The sequence below is a fragment of the Leopardus geoffroyi genome, chromosome B1 (assembly GCF_018350155.1).
Source record: "Leopardus geoffroyi isolate Oge1 chromosome B1, O.geoffroyi_Oge1_pat1.0, whole genome shotgun sequence".
In the NCBI taxonomy this organism is placed as follows: domain Eukaryota; kingdom Metazoa; phylum Chordata; class Mammalia; order Carnivora; family Felidae; genus Leopardus; species Leopardus geoffroyi.
In genome coordinates, this window is record NC_059327.1 from 137877053 (window position 1) to 137895381 (window position 18329).

The 18329-nt window shown below is 43.1% G+C and overlaps 1 protein-coding gene across 2 annotated transcripts in view; it reads left to right on the top strand.

Annotated features, from left to right (window-relative positions):
* Positions 1-7390: 7390 nt before the first annotated feature.
* The window catches only part of TMEM150C (transmembrane protein 150C), a 78077-nt gene continuing 67138 nt past the window's right edge, over positions 7391-18329 (top strand). Inside the window, exon 1 of one of the 2 annotated variants that reach the window (XM_045473583.1) lies at positions 7391-7485. The gene's annotated coding sequence lies outside the window, so the exon portion shown is untranslated. Of the gene's footprint in view, positions 7486-7664; positions 7760-18329 lie in introns of those variants that run through there. The other variant, XM_045473582.1, reaches the window with a different exon arrangement.

Consider the following 18329-nt stretch of genomic DNA (forward strand, 5'->3'; position numbering starts at 1 on the left):
ATCTTTTTTAAGTGAGTTAGCTTTATATCTATTGACTTGGAGAGATGACCTTGATACACTTTTAAATAAGAAGAGAGTTCTAAAGTAATATATATACTATGACTCCATTTTTAGGTTAAAAATGTGAAATATGTTTGCATGAGCATGAAAAAATTTCCAAAAGCTATATACTGAGCTGTTAACATTGGGGAGTAGGAAGAAAGAGGTTGGAGACAATGGGAGGTGATTAACTTTTTCTTTATACAAATGTGGATTCTTTTCACTTTTTAATTGGGTATATAGGATCATGTATCAAAAAGAAGTGAAATAAAATAAAATTAAACTATTTTAAAAGATCTTGGGAGGCAGGGAGAAAGGGAATTGGAGTAGGAGACAGAGTGGAAGCAGAAGGAGGAAATAAGGTAATTGGGCTTGCTAGAGGTGATGAGGTCTTGCCCAAAAGCAGTAGAAATGAAAAGGAAACAGATTCCTAAGATTTTGTAAAATCTTGTAGATTTCTTGTAGAGCAAGAAATAGAACTTAGTTACTAGGTGAAGATGAGATCACTCGAAGAGAAAACGAGTTGTTGCTAATTGAAGATTCCAGGCTGGTCTACAAATAAGGAGATGTTCCTAGACTGGCTTTGAGTTGGAAGTATTGACTGGCTCATCAGATAGAGACCCATGATAGATGAGTGCTTTGGGGGAGTCATCTGGAAAGAGGTAAAATTACACAGTGCAAGAAGAGAGAAGACCAAGGGCAGGATATTGAAGACCACATTTGCATATGGGCGGGCGTTTCTGTGGAAGAATGAATATGTGAGGAAGTAGTCAGAGAGGAAGAAGGAAATCCAGGGGATTGTGAGGACATGCCAGGAAGGGAAGGCCCAGCTAGTTTCAAAAAGGACAGGGAGATGAAGCAGGGGTTTGTACAGCAGTCAGTGGCTCTTGGTGCCTGGAAGGTCATTCTTTGTGCATCTACAAGGGAGCATTTTCAACAGAGGGTGTGGATTCCAGATTTCTGGGGGCTAAGAGTTTATCAAAGACCAGACTAATGTGGAAATAGCAAGTGAACACAATGTTTTTGAGAAATTTCTCATTAAAGGGAAAGAAAGTAATGAAATAGGAATTTGACTGAGAAAGCAGGATCTATGGAAGGTGTTGTTGCTGTTGTTGTTGTTGTCTTGAGATAGATAGAAAGAGAGGGAGGGAGGAGGAGCGAGAGAGAGAGAGAGAGAGAGAGAGAGAGAGAGAGAGAATCCCAAGCAGGCTCCATGTTGTCTGCACAGAGCCCAACGCAGGGCTTGATCCCATGACCCTGGGATCACGATCAGAGCTGAAATCAAGAGTCCAACACTCAACTGACTGAGCCACCCAGGCGCCCCTATAGAAGGCGTTTTTAGGATGGAGGAAATATGCCCATGTTTAATAGGCACTTGAGAAGGGAGGATTAGATACCTTTAAGAGAGAGTCTTGGGAAAGGACAGAAATAAGAATAACAACTGGCAGAGTTAAGCTTGGAAATAGAATGCAAACTTTCATATTCTAAGAGTGGGGAGAGAGCAAGAAAGAATTATAGAACATAAAAAGATACTTTTTTTTTTTTGGTGAAGGGAAATTGAGCCTGTATCCAGGGGTGATATTTAAAATAGTTCACAAGTTGGGGCGCCTGGGTGGCGCAGTCGGTTAAGCGTCCGACTTCAGCCAGGTCACGATCTCGCGGTCCGTGAGTTTGAGCCCCGCGTCAGGCTCTGGGCTGATGGCTCAGAGCCTGGAGCCTGTTTCCGATTCTGTGTCTCCCTCTCTCTCTGCCCCTCCCCCGTTCATGCTCTGTCTCTCTCTGTCCCAAAAATAAATAAACGTTAAAATAGTTCACAAGCACTGAAGCAGCATCCAGCAGGCCACCTACTCTGTGCCATGTTAACTCTAGTTACTGATCATGACAAGGTCTGAGGGTAGAGGGTGGGGCAGCTAAGGGGCAGGCAGCAGAGTGGAGCAAGACAACTCTAGAGCTGAAGCCACATTTCTTGGGTAGAACTTAGAAGACTGATTAAGAATCATCTAAATTCCTCAAAACAGTCATTTGCAACAAAAGAATATCATGCTATAAAATGATTAATCTGTAGCCCTCTGATTTAGAAAGTATTTTTTTATCATATAAATAATGAATGGCTTCTATACACTTAATGCATGTTGGCAAAAGGTCTAAAAGAGAAGGGATTGAGCGAAATCAAAACTGTTCACACTGGCTTATTCTCTTGCTACAAAGCACAGTGTCTTAGTTCACAGAGGGAAAACGGGGTCGCAGTGAATTTCAGAACACAGAATCTGGTGTTTATTGGAGGCTTTCCCTCTGAGCACCAGTCACAGACCTCTTGGCAACTCTGCTCTCCCACTGGAGGACGGGAATGAGATGATGCTGCCTAGCACTCAAGAGAATACAGAGAAGTGCTTGGGGATTCCCACGGTTGCCAAGTACATCATATGGAAACCGTCACCAAGGTGATCATATCAAGCAGCCACATGTCAGCCCCCACAGGAAGGCACCCCTGTATGTGTTAGTCTATGTGTTGGAAATCTTTCTCCTTTATCACTCCAGGGCACTACAGATACTCTGGTTTGAGGCTGCTGGCCCAGTGGAGCAAACTCTGAAAAATTAATATGTCCTTGATCTAGGACGTGCTGCATGTGGCTGTAGCCTTTCAAAACGTAGACTTTTCTGACTGAGAGATGCCTTTCATCTAATTCTAGCCATTTAGATAGAGGTGAGGGATGTGTGGCAGACAACTATTTAATAGAAAGTCAAAGCAACATTTAGATCCATTTGGATGGGGGGGTTATTAAAAATGTTTAAAATTTATTTATTTATTTTGAGAGAGACAGAGACAGTGTGAGAGGGGGAGGGGGGCAGAGAGAGAAGGAGACAAAGAATCCTAAGCAGGCTCTGCACTGTCAGGGCAGAGCCAGATGTGGGGCTCGAACTCACGAAACCATGAGATCATAACCCAAGCCGAAACCAAGAGTCTTAATTGACTGAGCCACACAGGCGGCCCCCATTTGGATGTTTTAATTTAGTGTCTTCACTTCTAACTTTCTTGTTGGAAAGCTTAAGTTATAATGTATATACATGTGAAGGAATTTCTTGACACATGTCACTTGTTTGTAGTTTAGGTAAGATGCCAAAATAAGACATCCTCAGAAGTTTCTTTTTTAATTTTTTTAATGTTTATTTATTAATTTTTTTTTTTGAGAGAGACAGAGACAGAATGTGAGTGGGTTAGGGGCAGAGAGAGAGGCAGACACAGAAGCAGAAGCAGGCTCCAGGCTCTGAGCTGTCAGCACAGAGCCCGATGCGGGGCTCCAACTCACAAACCATGAGATCATGACCTGAGCCGAAGTCAGATGCTCAACCGACTGAGCCACCCAGGCGCCCCGGAAGCTTTAAGGTATAAGGTGTGAGGTGGAATGCAATATATCTGAATGTACCACTGATATGTTGACCCAGCAGGACTCATGGTATAATCAGAAAACAGCCTTAGTCTCCTCCATCATGCTGTTCAAAGCTGCTCTGTGGGGCTGCATGTTTCTCCTGCCCTTGGATGAATTAATGTGTAAGCCTTATGACTTTTGGGGTCACGCTCAAATAATAAAAAGCGTTTCTGATTTATTTTAGTCAAAAATACAGTCCTATATCAGTAATTAACATGCCTGGTACAGTGTCATAATAAAAAAAACTCCACACTTCAGTGGCAAAGCGGAGTAATAGTAGGTTTCTTCTGTGTTTCTCCCATCCTGGGTCTTCTCCCCTCCTTTTCTCTCATGAAGCTGCCTAATCCTCCAGGGTTAAAGCAGGGAAGAGAGAGAGCTAAGGAGGCAGAAAGGCTTTGGGGGGTGGGGGGGCTCTAACTGGCATAGCTTCTCCAGCAATGGCAGATGTTTCCAACTGATTCTTTCGTGGGCAGTTCTATAGGTTTATCAGAACCACTCTCACCATTACCATCCTGCAGAGGCATCTCTCAACACCCATTTCCTTGACACAAGCAAGTTCATTTTGCCTGTGACTGGTTGCCTCAGATTCTTCCTCTGGGCCCTGGCCATCTGGAGACAAACCTCTGGGTTCTTTCTGCCGAGATCTCTGCCTCTCTAGGCAATCCTCATGGGTAGGATCAAAGTCCCACCCACACTGTCTGCCTCACTCTCTTAGACTTGTCTTCCTTGGGAGTAATGACTTCCCCTACCGTGGCCTCTACCCCGTGTTCAGATCCCTCTTGCCAACTCTGGCCCTTTAAGATTTCTCAAGCATTAGGCAGACACCAGCCCATGGCAGTTCCCCAAACTGCAGGGAACACGTTCTAAGCTCTCCAAGAGGTCTGCCTGAAGTACCTCTCACCAGACTTAAGGTGAGAGAAGAGCTCCCTCCAACATGCCCCTGGGGGTACATAGGAGGGATCTCTTAGAATACCTTCAATTCCTCTACGGAAACCCTTCTCTGATCCAAGCACTCTCACCAGCATCCACCTCAACCTTTTCACATTTTCCAGGTAAGTGAGACATTAAGGAAATACCCCTTTGCAAGTCCTACATAGCGGTCCTGCACCTGCTTGGAATGTGAGAGGGGTTGACAGATATTATCTGGGTCCTCTGTCAAAATGGAAATGAAATAATAGCTCCAATTTAACATCGTGTTACCAAATGTATTCTCATTCTCTTTCTAATTACCCCTATAAAGTTTCTTTACTAGGTAGACGTTGGAAAAGATCAAATGCCATTTCAACGAACTTTGCATGATTCTATTGTTTCTCAGAGATTACTTGAATTATCGCTGGTTGGAGAAGGGTTGGCAATAACTTTGTTATACAGAGATTTTTATTATAACACGATATATTGGAATTCAACCAGCAGCAAGGATCCCACCACCCTGGCAGCGTTATTTATAAATTGTGCTTCCAGTCCCTTTTTCCAACCTAATGAGGAAAGTGATTTGAATCATAAACAACAAATTGGCTTCCTAAGAGAGAGGAAATGAGCAAAATATAGAATTTCTTCATAATCCTAAATGTTTTGTTGTGGTTTCAGCCAGATAACAAGTTCTCTTCTATCAGAAAAACCATCACCCCTACTCAGATAGATGGACACCTGTGCTGTTCACCTGTTTGGTCAGCGGATTTGCTGGAGCAGCATGGTGTCAAAATCATGGTGCTGTGGAGCGATTATGTCTCTGTGTATTGATTTCCATCCTACCCCCATGGCGTTTATAGTTGGCATCTATCACCAGACCTTAAGCCCTGTTTGTTCTGTACTTAAGCCCTTTCCTCAAAGCCTGAAGCATTTTGGAACACTGTCAACAAATCATTTAAGAATACAGGATGAATCTTTCTATACATTTTTTAAAAAGACAACCAGTTCTAGGAAAGTATTTCGATCTTACACCCATACATGATTTAAAACATCGAAGGTCATATTGAGTACACAGAGAACAAATTTTAATGGGTAGGATTCCAAAAGCAATAAAAGAAAGATAAAAGCATAGGTAAACTTATGTTTTGTTTGTCATCCGTTCCCTCGAAACTTCACTAAAACTCTCATGACGTTAACAGATCTGCTTATAGCACCCAGCTCTCCTTCATGGCCAGTATTTTAACATAATATTTCAGCTGTCAATATCACTGTCAGGAATACAATTTATTTCATGCTTTGGGTTTATCTGGATGGACATTGTGGAGATGAAGGTGTCAGTGATTTAGTGCTGTTGACAAATGGCACTGAGCCTGCTATCCTCACAAATTCCAGTTAGTTTCGTAAGCAAAAGTGGGCCTGGCTCGAAGTGAAAATGAAAATGTTCAAATAAATTAAACATAGTGCAAGATTTCTCAATCTTTCCATGGAGGAAAGGAAAAGTGAGGATATTTTATAAATTGGGGACCCTTTTTCCAGGAAAGGCAGTGACTTTAGTCATGGGCAGGTCAGAATCACCCATGGCTCTTTGTAAAAATACCCATGCCTCTCCCCTCCCAGCCCTCCCCGCCTCCCCAGGTTCTGACGTGTGTATCTGAGGTGGAATCAAGCACTTGTCTTTTTTAAAGCCCTCACTGGTGATTCTGATGTGCAGACACTGTTGAGAGGGACTACCAATTGTCTGGATGGATCCAGAAGTTTTTAAAAAATGGACTGGAAGAAGGTCTGGCTAGAGGGTTCTTCCAGGTACTGTAGAGAGAAATGTGTGGCATAGAGGGGATGGAGTGGGGAGGTTCTCACATCAGAGCTGGGGTTCATTCATGGATGGGACTCAGGCAATTCTTTTTTTAAATAATTATTTATTTGGGAGGGGGAGAGTGCAAGTGAGGGAGGGGTAGAGAGAGGGGGGCAGAGGATCCAAAGTGGGCTCTGCGCTAAGAGGCTGACAGCAGTGAGCCCGATGTGGGGCTGGAACTCACCAACCGGGAGATCATGACTTGAGCTGAAGCCTGCCACTCAACCAACCGAGCCACCCAGGTGCCCCAGGACTCAGGCAACTCTTAACTATGAGGACTCACAGATCACTTTGAGAGTCTGATGAAAGATATAGTTACTCTCCTCAGAAAAATACACATAGGATAACCCCAGAAAAAATGTAGCACATACTCTCAAGCGCTTCTAGATGAGACTTCAGTTTTTGTTTTTGCTGTTTTAACAAAATGGAGAGAGAACACTCTCATTAGTTAAGGTAAGGTCCTTGGCCTCAAGAAGCTCACAGTCCAACAGCCAAGAGAAAACAGTAACAATAAATCAATGTACACATAGGTAAGCAAGGATTGCAAGAGTTATGGGGGGAAGGGAACGTTCTGGAATGTTGGAGAATTTGAACCGTGTGCTTTGAGAGGCAACAACAGATGAAGAGACGGGCGTGCTAAGGGGGGGGGTCCCCCCAAAAGAATGGCAGTCATCCTAAGGCAGGTTGATAAAGGAGGTCCTATTGTGGGAGCTCCGCAAAGCTGCGTTTGGAATAGAAATTAACGGTGAGCGTGCGATAAAAATGGCATTGATCCACGCTTCTTCTGGAGGTCACTGACAGGGTACCACTGGTAGGTTGAAGTCTGAGGTGGGGAAACTATTAAAATGCCGATGAATACAGTTTTATAACAGACGCAGACGAGACACCGGGAAGAAGAGAGCAAGCTGGCGCTGGGAGGGAGGCCTTGGAGTCCACTGTTCCTTGCAAGGGTCAGAAGTTGGCCCGGTGTTTGTTCTTTACGCTGAAAGAAAACCGCGGGAGAGCGCAGAGTGGCGGAGAACTACATTCAGCCAGTGGATATGAAAATGAATTTTAGCTGCTTTGTGCAAAAACCCTAGGTGTGTAGACAGAAGGGAGCCAGCCAGAAGGTTACAAGAGGTCAAGAATAAATAACCACCAGGCGGAGGATCCCAGATTCTGCCCTTCCTTTTGTTGGGTGAGGAGCGCCAGGCAAACGCGTCCACAAAGGCTTTGGAAAGAAGCGGTCCGGCGGTCCACACGCAGCTCCAGTCCCGGGTAACTATTAGGGGAGCCGAAGGGCGGCGGCAGCCAGAGGCGCGGGGGCGGGGGTGTGGGGGACTCCGCTCTCAGCGGGAAGCCTCGCGGCGGGGACCCCAGAATAAGTCGGGGGCGGGCCGCGGCGCAGCGGGCGGGCGGGGGCGGGCGGCCGAGCAGATCCCACCCCTTCCTGAAGGAAGCGCCCTCCTCGCAGCCGCTGCCGCCGCCGCCGCTGCCTCCGCCGCAGGTCACGGCCCCGCGAGGCGACCGCGGCCCCGCCGCACCGGAGCAGGTAGGCGCGGCGCCCGCGGCGCCCCCTCCTCCGCCCGGGCCGCCGGGCAGCCAGTGGGGGCGTCGGGCCCGGCTCCGCGCTCAGCCCGGAGGCGGAGCCCGGGAGCGGCGGGCGCTGCAGCGGGGCTCGGGCGGCGGGGTCCTCCCGGCCGCGGGGGCCCTGCTCGGCTCGGGCCCCCTCCGGGAGCGCCCCGGGCGCGGAGCCGCCCGCCCGAGCCCCCGCGGGCGAGACGCGAGTGTCCGGTGGCGCCGCGTGGTCCCCGCCGGCTCTCCCCCGCGCGCGAGCGCCGAGCCGACGCGCCTCGGTCCCTGCCGCCGCCGCCGCCGCCGCAGTGCTGTCCGCCGAGCCCCTGCGCCGCCCGCCGGCTGCGGTTCCGTCCCGTCCTTTGACAGGTGTCCCCACCCGCCGCCCCCTTCGGAACCCCGGGCCTTTTGTTGTCGGGAGGACTCCGGTCAGAAGCGACCCCAAATTTGGCCCCCGGGTCTCTCTGCCATTCGCTGTTCACTTTACCGTTAGCCAAGTCAGGCTGGCTCGGGGAGCGAGGTAGCCGGGAAGAAGGCACTAACTTGCTTTGCCCTGTGCACCGCCCTCCACTCTAAATGCACAGTCTTGCTTTCCTCTCCGGGGTGCACACTTGGAAAGAAATGGGGTTTTCGGTTTCTTCGCAGAGGCAGCGGTGGGGCGGGGATGGTTACCGAGGCCGTTTGGTCATCCATTGCAATAAAAAAAGTGATTAGCTTTGGATTATGGAGAAAGACCTTATTTAGTGGTTTCCTCCTCCATAAATGAATCAAATCGAGAAGAAGAGTGTTTTTCCCATTTTAAATTACATATTCCCCTTTTCTCTACCCATCCCAGTTCTCTGTCCACTCTTTCCTCCAGAACACTTTATTATATCACAAACGCTCCACTGATTTTTTTGTCAGGTTTATTCCGGCCAGACCGTCTTTCATGGCTGAGCCAGGATTTTGACTGCAAATGGGAGAACATAGCCCAGTTGGGATGGAAGCCTCTCCTCGAGTGATCCCATTCCTTCTTACTACATGCAAGGTCTTGTCTGAGAACCAAATATAATGATATGTTAAAAAAAAAAAAAGTATTGGATCCATTACAACATAACAAAGCCAAATGGTAATATTAGTTTCTGCTTCTTCATTTCTCTGCTCGAATCAAAGGCAAGTTTTTTAGTGCAGGGCTATAACTCCATTCTGGGCTGCAGTTCATCATAAAGATAGGCGAATGTGAATATATAAACTCCATGGTAGCAGTTAATAAGTTGACCTACTTAAAGTTTTCAAGGAAAAATTGTTAGGCTCATATATGTGATATTTGCAGATCAAAGAATTTTTGTCTTAGCGCTCATGCATTAAATCTGAAACTTTTTTTTTCTATGTGTCCTAGAGACACCATGTTTCTAAGATTAGCTATAGCTGTCATCTCTTAACTAGAAATGTGAGTTTAATCTTCAAGGCATAAGCACAGGAATTTTAATGGTGTATCCTTTATTTATACATTATTTAATAAATGTTTTGCAAGCTCTCCAACTTGGAAGCTCAAAAACTGGACATGGTAAATAAAAGGATAAAGAAAATTTGCTACCATTAATAACTGGTTGGTAGATGTTATGACATTGAACAAACATATTAAAGGATTTGGAAAGTGCATGTTTATTAAATCTGCCTTTAGCCATAGGCAATTTGTTTGGATTATTTAAACTGATGTTGGTGTCTTTATAGCAATTGTTTAACTCACGTATTTCTCATCAAATGCCTTTCACAGATTGCTTTGTGGAGGAGATAGTTTGCTCTGTGGAATAATTTTTTGTATGAACATAATAATGCCTAATGTTTAGTCTTTGTCATAGAACGACCACAATCATGCTTACAATGACCTTGCAGGGTTGTTGTTGTTTTTTATACTCATTTTACTGGCTTTATGATCAGAAACAGGGACAGCACTTTGCTTTACACTCTTGTCTGCACCCCTGCTTTGTTTCCCCTGTGACCCAAGCACACCTCTGCAGTACAATGGCCAGATTAATAGGGCAGCCCTCAGTCATGAAAGAGGAAAAGCTAGCTGGCCCCTGCAATTTTAGCCATTTGCTTTCACTATAATCTGGCCACTAGGGATCATTTCAGTAACCAATTAAGCAAGACAGACACTGACAAGATAATGTATTACCTCTCAGTCTTCCCCTTCACCAGAAGGATCTATAGCACTCAGAATCCACACTCCAGTGGTTATTAGGTTCTGTGAGGCTCAAATAAGATATGTACTAAAGTTCTCAAAATGAGATACAAAGACCATTACCAAATCTGGGTCTAAATTCATGAGAAGTCTAGGAACAGACTGAGGTATGTAATACATATTTTCCTTATCCTAAGGGTAACAACAGAAGTGCATCTCTCCTTATTGTAACTGCAGACTTTTCTTCCTGGATTGGACGGTGCTGTGTGTCTTTATGGTTTTTCATAAACTGCTCTAAGTACTTTCAAACTCGCTTATGAGTTAGTAGCACTTTAACAAGTCGTTGCTGTCATCAAACAGCATTTCCTGTCACGTTTGGATTTTAAAAGATAACTTGCAGCAATGGAAAGTCTTAATGCAAAGAGATTTTAGGCCCATTGGAATGGTATTTTGAGATAATAACAGAATCTTTGGGCAGTAGCCTTCAAATTTAATCCCACAGTGGTTTAAGTCAAGCCACCTCTGCTGAGTAGGGCTTAGAACTCTTTTCCCAAATAAATGAATCGTTTTCTTTAAGCATCTGTAAATGGTCTTTCTCTATATCAGTGCTGTCCCATAAAACTTTCTGTAGTGATGGAAATGTTCCATAATTTGTCCAAAGTGCTAGCCACGAGCTACATGTGGCTATTGAGCACTTGAAATGTGTCTAGTGCTGTTGAGGAACTCAATTTTAATTTTTATTTAACTTTATTTGAATAGCCACACGGGGCTAGTGGCTATCATACTGGATAGTCCAGCTCTGAATTGTCTTTACCTGTTTCCTGTAGAGATAACATTTGATGGTGATTATTCTTTAGACGAAAGTGGAAATAAGCAGTGATAGAACCAGGAAATAAGATTTCACTCTGTCATCCTGTTATTACAAAAAACACTAGCATCTACTCTAAAGGATGTGTTTGCTGAAGTTCCATTCCACTCTAAAAAAAAAAGTTTCCCTGTTTAATTTATAGATATTTGGTAGCCACAAAAAAAGCATCACCCAGAGTTGTTTAGATGCTTGGCCCTGTGTGTCTGTGTTCTTGAACTTGCTTAAATTTGCTCTCTTGCACATTATAGAATCACTTATTCTTAAAGTCAGTTTCTAGGGGTGTCTGGGTGGCTCAGTCTGTTGACTTTTGATTTCTGCTCAGGTCATGATCCAGGGTCATGAAGTCCAGCCCCACATCAGGCTCTGCACTGAGTGTGGAGCAATCTCTCTCTCTCTCCCCCTCCCCCTCTCTCCCCCCTCCCCCCTCTTCCTCCCACTCCCCTCTCCCTTTCCCTCTCCCTCTGCCTCCTCTACTGTGCATGCACTCTGGCTCTGGCTCTCTGGCTCTCTCTAAAATTAAAAAAAAAAAGTCAGTTTCTGCACTTTTAAATTTTTCCAGGGGAGGGACATTTGGAGAGAGGTAGGAGGTAGACAGTGACGCACAACCATTCCCCCTTAAAATTCCCATAAATCTGATAAATGAGTACCCCTGCCTCAAGGAATGCCTAGAGCATCACTTAAGGATGCTTGAATACACTTAGGAAATGTTCCATATAATCCTTTGTTTTTTTGAGATTTACAATGCACAATAACATGGTGAAGCCTCTAAGATGAGATGCATATACTCATTTAACTTTTTTATTACTAGTGTTTCCAAAAATTTTTCATATAACACTTACAGTATTTTTCAAATCATGTGTCATAAGTCATGAAATTGATTTAAAAGGTTAGAATCAGCATTTTTATTTTTTTACTAAAAAAAATTTTTTTTAATGTTTATTTATTTTTGAGACAGAGAGAGACAGAGCATGAACGGGGGAGGGTCAGAGAGAGAGGGAGACACAGAATCCGAAGCAGGCTCCAGGCTCTGAGCTGTCAGCACAGAGCCCGACGCGGGGCCCCAACTCACGGACTGCGAGATCATGACCTGAGCCGAAGTCGGGTGCTCAACCGACTGAGCCACCCAGGCGCCCCTAGAATCAGCATTTTTAAAAAATGAAATGGAATATGTAGTAGTAGAATAGGAATTCTCACTATGCATCCCTCTGAGTAGGAGCTGCTAGCGATTAACGAAATTTTTGGTTCTCCCACATATGGCAAATACAAGGCCACAAGGAGCATAGTGGTTAAAAGCACTACATTAACAGGACCCTTGGGTTCAAATCCTGACTCTGCACTGCCCAATCCATATATAGTAAGGACTATATAAGCAGGCCCAGTGTTTGTAGTATTAATATATAAGTGTGTGTATCCTAGATCATGATGTAAAATACTGCCTCTGAAACTAGGCTTGGGACCCACTTTTGGAAAACACTGATCTGAGACAAATGTGATCATCAATTTTAACAAGCAACATCACTGAGTACTTACAGGGCCCCATGCTGAATGCTTTACATGTATTATTTTGTTTCTCACCACAGTCCTTTGATATATATAAGCACTGCCACAATCCCACAGTACCTATATTCCAGGATGTCATAGAAGCAGAATCTGGACCCCGGGCAGTCTGGTAACAGAACCCATTTAGTTCAACCCCCTCATCTCCCGTATTGCAGTGTGACAGTGATACATAGACGGACATCTGCAGACCTGTGAGGCTCAAGCATTATACAGCATTGCACAAGTACAGAAATGAGCAGACCACAGGTGTTTTCTGTGGAAGACAGGTCCTAAATGGTGAGAGGTGGTCATTGCATTATGTGTAAACTAGGGGAGACCTCTCTGCTGCCAGTCCATGGCCTCTGAAAGCTAATGCCCTTGGTCAGGCAGCCTGGTGACCAAAGAAACACGAATGACCCTGAGACTGCCTACAAATTGTGCAGGCTTCCTTCCCTCCTAACCACTTGCTAACTTCTACGTACTGGTTGTAGCAAATAGTCACAAATGGTCTAAATAGATATGTCCATCCCATAAATCCCCCACTTTTTGCTGCATTCTAAACTTTTCAGAATCACTTCTTGCCTGTAGGTGCTTCATGGTGTGTATGTATATTTTATATATAATTGGCATATAACATTATATTGGTTGTGATGTGCAACATATTGATGAGATATTGGCATATATTGCACAATGACTAAGGAAGTCTAGTTAAAGTCCATCGCCACATACAGTTACAAGTTTTCCTGTGGTGAGAACTTTTAAGATCCACCCTCTTGGCAACCTTCAAATACATACAAACAGTTTTATTAACTATAGTCACCATGCTATATGTTATATCCTGAGGATTTATATTTACTTATAACTAGAAGTTTGTACCTTTTGATTTAAATTTTAATATAATAAATGGAAAACAATATTGTTTTAAGAATTTTATATAAAAGGAGATGTCTTAAAATTGGGTCTGGAAATCTTTTTTTTCTCCCCTAGTGTAATCTAGAAAGTAAAACTAATTTCATTTTGGAAGTAGATTTCGGTTTTCCCTAAAGGTCAGACCAAATATAAGCGATCACATGCCTGTAGACTTTGTCAGGTAGAATAGGAGAGGCAACGGCTTGTCATTGTGGTTACTTTTCTTCTTTAAAAAGTACCGAATGTCCTTGAGACATTCAAATTTGTTCAAGGCTGCAGAGTCGTCCATCTCTGAAGACAGTGATACAGACTCTACCTGTGGAAGGCAAAGGAGTTCAGTCTTTGAAAAACCACTGAAGGTCATGTAACACTTTTAGGCAAGTGTAGACAAAGCTTAAGAAGTAATTGTGGGGGCGCCTGGGTGGCTCAGTTGGTTAAGCATCCAGCCTTGGCTCAGGTCATGATCTCACGGTTCGTGGGTTCGAGTCCCACATTGGGCTCTGTGCTGACAGCTCAGAGCCTGGAGCCTGCTTCAGATTCTGTGTCTCCCTCTCTCTCTCCCCTTTCCCTGCTTGTGCTATCTCTCTCTCTTTCCCTCAAAAATAAGTAAACATTAAAAAAATTTTTTTCAATAAAAAAAAAAGAAGTAATTGTGATTAACTGTGGCAGTAGAGGAAATTAGCCTGTAGTTTAAATGGTGTTATTTAATTCTGCAATAATTATAATGAATTATAATGGTTTTCAACTGATTGTAAACATAAATGTCTCCAGAAATAACATAGCCTTACATCAAACATTTCATTTATTAACAAAGTAGACTTCTTCCTGGGTTTTTTTTTTTTTTTTACACTTATAATGGCTTAGCTGCCAAAGAAATACTTTAAGTGTTACCACTTAACACTAATTGGAAGTTTTAAAGAATAAATTAAAACTATACATAGCCGAGGTCACCTGGCTGGTTCAGTCGTTAGAGCATGCAATGCTTGATCTCGGGGTTTTGACTTCAAGCCCTATGATGGGGGTACAGAGTACTTTAACAAAAAGACAAAAACAAAACTGTACATAGTCAAAATGGACATTATATTATTTAAACGGGGCTGGTTACTAAGACAGTCTTTCAAATTAGTTTTCATTCTATTGATTCATGAGTGGAAGGTGTTAAGAAATATTGATGTCATTGTACAGCATTTCAAATAGAAATATTATTTTTTACTGAAGTGTTTTGTAAATTAGAATTCTGTAATGAAATTGTCCTGGAATTTCTAGGGGAAATATATCTCCTGGAATTTCTAAATTCTACTTTTCACTAAAACTTAAATTATATTTACATATAAACACTAGTAACTAAGATATACCTACATGCAGTAGCAGGAACATTCACTTATGGATGACAGTTTTTCTTTCTTGTGGTATTATGTTCCCACATATCTTAGACTTATGTCATTTTGAAAATTTCACCAGTCCTGTCAATGACAGCAGTGTTCACAAGAACAATATTTATCGCCCTGTAATTTTAGCAGCTAATAGAATTGTTCCTGAATGAGCAGATTATTTTTTCTATGACATTTTGATTGGTGTTTTTCCATTTTCATTTGAGCTTATATGTGGCATAAGAATTGACTTCTATGAAAAGGGGAGGGTTGCCATTTGTATACCAAAATTTTGATGGTCTCTGTATGCGTGTGAAAATAAAGACAACAGTTTTCCATTAACTGATTTGGGGGAAGGGATACTGTTGTGATCAAATGGTGGCCACATGATCATCTTTTAAGATCAGACCACTGAACCAAGTGAGCGTACAGTTACAGGGCCATAAATTTGGCAATTCGGAAATGGTGTTCTTTATTAGCTGTTGGTCACCATTTGTGAAATCCTTAGCGTGGCCCCTGGCCCAGAGTAACCTTTTTATTTTCACTGTTACGGCCCATGCATATTTGACACTAGTTCTTGACATACTGTCTCTGTTAAGGCTGACTTAACAGGACTCTGATGTTGAACCTAGGCTGACTTCAGTTTCGCGTATCTCCTGGTTTCCTTGCTTGTGGCATGTGTACCTTGACTTTCCAGTTTAATCATTGTTTCTTTTGTGTAGAAATTATGTCACATAATCTTTTTGTATCCCACCCAGTTGTCTGAGGATGGAGGTTGGCAAACTATTTTGTAAATAAAGTTTTATTGGAACACAGCCGTGCCTGCTGGTTGCATATTACCTGTGACTCTTTCTGTACTACCGCTACAGAGTCAAGTAGTTGAAACAGCCCATCTGGCCCATAAAGATGAAAATCTGTACTATCTGGCCCTTTATAGGAAAAACTTATCAACCCCTGTTCATATGATACTCTTCTTATGGGATCCGTGAAGAAAATGTGGAAAAAATGGCCTATCATATATAGTTAATTATACACAGTTAATTGCTTCCTGTAGGAGCAGATTTCACATGTGAATGACTAAATGAGTAACAAATACTTCTCTCTTCCTATTGCACTGTCCATTGCCTATGCAAGAAGGTGTCATCATCATAGGCTTAGGTATCATATAGACCTGGGTCGCTAGCTGTGTAACTTTGAATAAATTGCCTAATCCTTTTTAAGCTATTATAGGTACTGTGGCACCACTGTTGGAAGATAGTCCTCTGAGCATCCTGTGCATTTTGACAGGTCTTTACAAAGAGAGGCACGGACTGTGCTTTTGTCCTGGGTTGCCTTTTCAAGGATGTTTGTGTAATGAACAGTCTTGGATATAGAGGTAGTGTTGCCCTCAGAAGCAAGGGGCAGGCATGCTTACATCTAGTATAATAGATTTGAGTTTCCCCAGGTCAGAGTTCCTCTCCAGGAATGCTGCTCGCTGTGTGTGCAGGTATCACATGACCCTCTTTGTGGCACCTTGCAGGAATTGAGCTGGAGAACGGTACAAGAAAATGCAGGTACTCCAGCTACTGCTATTGCTGAGAGTAATAAAGTCCTTTGTCCCTGACCTGGGAGTCTTGGGTCTTATGCCAGCATCCATGAAACTGTGGCAGATAACTTGTACAAATAGCATAAAATCCCAGACCTTCCCAATTCTCAGACACCTATTCTGTGGGGTTATTATGAGACTTGAATAAGGTAGTGAATATTAGACATTTAACACAGTGCCTGGCAGATAGTAAGTGCCCAATAAATGTTAGCTATTATTTTCTAGCTGGTTATTAACTCTGAGGTATGAAGTTGAGTCCCAGTTTTGTGTGGACAACTTATATCGTAAGATAGTGGTTTTTCAAAATGTAGGTCGACAGAGCTGCGAAAACAGTGAAGTAGATTAATTTTTGTAATGAAACAAAATACAATACAATAGAATATATTAAAATATGCAAGTGAAAAATATGTAGTAAGGATAAATATTGATTTGTAAAACCTTTAGTTTCAGTTATGTGTGTGTGTGTGTGTGTGTGTGTGTGTGTGTATTTGGGGCTGTGATATAAAATATTTTTGTTTACTGTCAGTCGTGGTCAAAGAAGTTGGAAAGCCACTGCTGCCCTAATACATATATGGAACTATACAGAAAAACTTTTGTTCATGAGAGCATAGAATTCCTGTCTTAGTTCTCATTCTGGAAAAGGGGCATAAAAGGCTACTCTCCCTCATCTAGGTATGACTGCTGAGAAGGAATGACCTGAAATTCAGTTTGTTTACCGTCTGCAAACCATGTGGTTCATTTTGCCCATGATAGCAGAAAATGAATATAGCCACAGGTTATTTTCAGAAGGAAGGGTTTTTTTGTGGTTATGTTAGCATTATCCAATAGAACTTTCTATGTTAATGAAATTGTTCTGTTTCTGCACTGTGCAGTACAGTAGCCACTATGTTGAGCACTGAAATGTGCAACTGAGGAACTGAATTTTTAACTAAAAATTAAAAAATTTTTTTAAGTGTAAAAAAATTTTATTTTTGAGAGAGTGAGAACAAGACCATGAGTGGGGGAGGGGCAGAGAGAGAAGGAGGCAGAGAGAATCCCAAGCAGGCCCCATGCTGTCAGCACAGAACCTGATGCGGGGCTCGAACTCATGAACCGTGAGATCATGACCTGAGCTGAAATCAAGAGTCAGATACTTAACCAACTGAGCCACCCAGGCACCCCAACTAAAAATTTTAATTAGGATTAATTTAACTTTAAATAGCCATGTGAGGCTGTTGGACAACACAGTTTTATTTAGACAACACAAAGTTGTGGTTTCCTCCAGTACAATTAACCATGTGGTTTGGCTTCTGATACCGTCCTAGGGCACAGCACCCTTCCACTGGGTTGTTCAAACAACCATTGACTCTTGCCCATGGCTGGCTTGGGCAATCATTTGGGTGAAGAAGAGCTTGAGGAGTTGCTACCTTGGACAGCGCCACACACCAGGAGAAAATGTGAAGGAGATGTAGGTAGAGATTCTCAATCCTGGCTGTGCAGTAGAATCATCTGAAGAGCTATAAAAATTCAGGCTGCATTTCAGACCAAATCAGACATTTTTAAAAAGTTCCCTGGGTGCTCTTTCATTCCGTCTGCTGGGCAGCCTGTGCACTTCAGTGCTCCATCACGCTATCACAGACTTGCCTGTGGTCATATGGGCAGGGAAATGGGCACACGAAAGACAGTGGACCCCTCCCTTATCTTAAACAGAAAGACTCCAACTTATCTTTGGTGTTGATTGCTGAGCTGTTTCCCACCCGGTTGCCCTTGCAACAGAGGTCCCCTTGCTCAGTGGGGCCAAAGTGCAGATTTGTGCATGACAGAATTGAGCTTCAAAGAAAGAAAAATATAGGCTCTTATTGACCAATTCACATGTGCAATGCTTTCCATTTATATATCCAGCAAACCTTTATAGAGGCCCTACTGTATGTTTGAGGTAAAGTGTGCTTGCTCAGTCTCATGGGAGAGACCGACATGTAAATAGTTATCCTACAGCAGGGTAAGCATAATATGGAGAGAAGAATCACTATGTGCCTTGAGAGCACCCAGGAGCACCCAGGGTGATAGAGATAGTGACACCCAAACTGAGTCTTACGGATAAAAAGGAGTAGTCACATGAAGAAGGGGGAAGAT